This window comes from Papio anubis, chromosome 1, assembly GCF_008728515.1.
Source record: "Papio anubis isolate 15944 chromosome 1, Panubis1.0, whole genome shotgun sequence".
Taxonomy (NCBI): domain Eukaryota; kingdom Metazoa; phylum Chordata; class Mammalia; order Primates; family Cercopithecidae; genus Papio; species Papio anubis.
In genome coordinates this window covers 86957431-86961747 of record NC_044976.1, presented here as the reverse complement: position 1 = coordinate 86961747, position 4317 = coordinate 86957431, and positions in this window count along the sequence as shown.

Below are 4317 nucleotides of genomic sequence, written 5' to 3'. Positions count from 1 at the left end.
GGGAGCAGCCTGGCTAACATGGTGAAACCCCGTTTCTACTAAAAATACAAAAATTAACCAGGTGTGGTGGAGCATGCCTGTAATCCCAGCTACTCGGGAGGCTGAGGTGGGAGAATCGCTTGAACCCTGGAGGCAGAGGTTGCAGTGAGCCAAGATCGTGCCACTGCACTCCAGCCTGGGTGACGGAGGGAGACTCCGTCTCAAAAAAAACACAATTGTGTAAGTAAAACATTTATTGGCTCATGTATTTGAAAGAGCCAGAGGAAGGGCTTATCATAGATGCAGTTTGATCTGGGGGATCAAATGATGGGTTTCTCATCATCTTTCAACTCTTTCTTCCTTTGTGATGCCAACTTTATCATTGGGCTGCTTCCCTAATGAGACAAGATGGCTGCAGCATTTCCAAGTGCCACATCTTCATCTGAAAGATCCAGTGGAACAGTGCAAGTCTTTCTCAGAGTCAGTTACCATGGCCAAAGAGTTGGGGTTTTGCTTAAGTCAATCACGGTCCACTGTGGGGGTGGTTATCGGAGTCATTCCCATCCAAACAACATGGCAGGGAAGAAGGCTGGGAGGATTTCCGTAAAGGAAGTTCTGCTATTAGATACATGGGGAAATGGAGGCTAAATAGTAAAGAAGAGATTTCTGTCCCCTGTGATTTTTAAATCCATTCTTTTTTGGCAGTCCACATGAAAGGACTCTTAGTCAAGTTTAGCTTCTCTGTTGGTTAGGATATAGCTTCAGGTGCATAAAATAGAGACTCAAAATACCAGTAGATTAGACAAGATAGAAGTTTATTTCACTCCCATTTAAAGCCTGAGATGATAGGGTGACTCTGCACTATGAAGTTATGAGGCACCAGCCTGCTGTTTTGCTCTGTCATTTCCAGGGTGTTGCTTCTCTCTCTGTGGCCCAATATGGATCACTCCTATGTCCCAATTCCAACCTGACAGAAGGGAAAAAGAAGGGAGTGGACGTATCTTTCCCTTTTAAGTCAGGGTTTCTGACCATCAGACTACTGATATTTTCGACCAGATAATTCTTTGTTGTGGGAGATGTCCTGTGCATTATAGGATGTTTAGCAGCATCCCTGGCCTCTACTCGATAAGTGCCGGGAATGTCACCTCCCTGTCCCCAGTTGTGACAATGAAAAATGGCTCCAGACATTGTCTAGTGTCCCCTGGGAGGCATATTTTACTTCTGCTTGTCTTCTTTGACTAGATCTGAGTCACATGGTCATACATAACTGCAAAGGAGACTGGGAAATGCAGTCCTTTTATTTTTATTTTTAAATGTTTAAACTTTTATTTTAGGTTTAGAGGTACATGTGTAGGTTTATTATATAGGCAAACTCGTGTCACAGGAGTTTGTTTTACTAATTATTTCATTATTGAGGTACTAAGCCTGGTACCAATAGATATTTTTTTCTCACCCTCTCCCTCCTCCCACCCTCGAGCCTCAAGTAGGCCTTAGTGTCAGTTGTTATCCTCTTTGTGTTCATGAGTTCTTATCATTTAGCTTCCACTTATAAGTGAGAACATGTGTTGTTTGGTTTTCTGTTCCTGTGTTAGTTTGCTAAGGATGATGGCCTCTAGCTCCATCTATATCCCACAAAAGACATAATCTCATTCTTTCTTATGGCTGCATAGTATTCCATGGTATATATGTACCACATATTCTTTTTTCAATCTGTCATTGATGGGCATTTAGATTGATTCTATGTCTTTGCTATTGTGAAGTTGTAATGAGCATATGCATACATGTGTCTTTATGGTGGAATGATTTGTATGATTTGTATTCTTTTTTTTTTTTTTTTTTTTTTTTTGAGACGAAGTCTTGCTCTGTCGCCTGGGCTGGAGTGCAGTGGCCAGATCTCAGCTCACTGCAAGCTCTGCCTCCCAGGTTTTCACCATTCTTCTGCCTCAGCCTCCCGTGTAGCTGGGACTACAGGTGCCCGCTACCTCGCCCAGCTAGTTTTTTGTATTTTTTAGTAGAGGCGGGGTTTCACCGTGTTAGCCAGGATGGTCTCGATCTCCTGACCTCGTGATCCGCCCATCTCGGCCTTCCAAAGTGCTGGGATTACAGGCTTGAGCCATCGCGCCCGGCCGAATGATTTGTATTCTTTGGGTATATACCCAGTAATTGGATTGCTGGGTCGCAAGGTAGTTCTGTTTTTAACTCTTTGAGGAATTCCCACACTGCTTTCCACAATGGTAGAACTAATTTACACTCCCACCAACAGTGTATAAGTGTTCCCCTTTCTCTGCAACCTCCCTAGCATCTGTTATTTTTTTCACTTTTTAATAGCCATTCTGACTGGTAGGAGATGGTATCTCACCAATCAAAACTGATGGTTTTGATTTACATTTCTCTAATGATCAGTGATATTGAGCTTCTTTTCATGTTTGTTGGCCACATATATGTCTTTTTTTTTTTTTTTTAAGATAGAGTTTTACTCTGTCACTTAGGCTGGAGTACAGTGGCATGATCTCAGCTCACTGCAACCTCCACCTCCCAGACTTAGGCGATTCTCCTGTCTTCACCTCCCAAGTAGCTGGGACTACAGGCATGTACCACCATGACCGGCTAATTTTTGTATTTTTAGTAGAGACGTGGTTTCACCATGTTGGCCAGGCTGGTCTGGAACTCCTGACCTCAAATGATCCACCCGCCTGGACCTCCCAAATTGCTGGGATTACAGGTGTGAGTCACTGTCCCCTGCCTATGTCTTTTGGAAAGTGTCTGTTCACACCCTTTGCCCACTTTTTAATGGAATATTTTTTTTTCTTGTAATTTGTTTAAGTTCCTTACAGATGCTGGATATTAGGCTTTTGCAAATATTTTCTCCCATTCTGTAAGATGTCTGTTTACTCTGTTGATAGTCCATTTGCTGCACAGAAGCTCTTAAGTTTAGTTAGATCCCATTTGTCAATTTTTGCTTTTGTTGTGATTGCGTTTGGTGTCTTCACCATTAAATCTTGCCATTCCTATGTCCAGAATGGTATTACCCAGGTTGTCTTTCATGGTTTTTACAGTTTTGGGTTTTATATTTATGTCTTTAATCCATGTGGAGTTGATTTTTGTATATGGTGCAAGGGATCCAGTTTCCCTTCTTGCAGATATGGGTAGCCAGTTATCCCAGCACCATTTATCGAATAGGGAGCACTTTTCCCATTGCTTGTTTTGGTCAGCTTTGAAGAAGATCAGATGGTTGTAGGTTTGCAGCATTATTTCTGAGCTCTCTGTTCTGTTCCTTTTGTCTATGTGCCTGTTTTTGTGCCAGAACCATGCTGTTTTTGTTACCGTAGCCCTGTAGTATAGTTTGAGACTGGGTAATGCAATGTCTTCACTTTTATTCTTTTTGCTGAGGATTGCCTTGGCTATTTGTGCTCTTTAGTTATTCCATGTAAATTTTAAAATAGTTTTTGTTTTTTTGTTTTTTTGTTTGTTTGTTTGTTTTTAGTTCTTTGAAGAATTTCATTGGTGGTTTGATAGGAATAGCACTGAATCTGTAAATTGCTTTGGGTAGTATGGCCATTTTAATGATACTGATTCTTCCTCTTCATGAACATGGAATGTTTTTCCATTTGTTTGTGTCATCTCTGACTTCTTTGAGCAGTGTTTTGTAATTCTCATTGTAGAAATTTTTCAACTTGCTGTTTCCTCGTTAGCTGTATTCGTAGGTATTTTATTCTCATGTGGCAATTGTGAATGGTATTTTGTTCCTGATTTGGCTCTCAACTTGGCTGTTCTTGGTGTATAGGAATGCTAGTGATTTTTATATGTTGATTTTGTAACCTGAGACTTTGCTGGAGTTTATCAGCTGAAGGAGCTTTTGGGCTGAGACTATGGAGTTTTCTAGATATAGAATCATATCATCTGTAAACAGGGATAATTTGACTTCCTCTCTTCCTATATGGATTCCTTTTATTTCTTTCTGGTTCCTGATTGCTGTGGCCAGGACTTCCAATGCTGTGTTGAATAGTAGTGGTAAGAGAGGACATCCTTGTCTTGTGCCAGTTTTTAAGGGGAATGCTTCCAGCATTTCACCATTTAGTATTATGTTGGCTGTGGGTATGCCATCTATGACTTACTCTTTCGAGGTATGTTCCTTCAATACCTTTTGAAGGTATTTATTGAGGTGGAGGTTTTTTTGTTTTTTTGTTTTTTCTCACTCTGTCATCCAGGCTGGAGTGCAATGGTGTGATCTTGGCTCACTGCAACATCTGCCTCCAAGGTTCAAGTGATTCTTGTGCCTCAGCCTCCTGAGTAGCTGGGATTACAAGCATGTGCCACAATGCCCAGCTAATTTTTGTA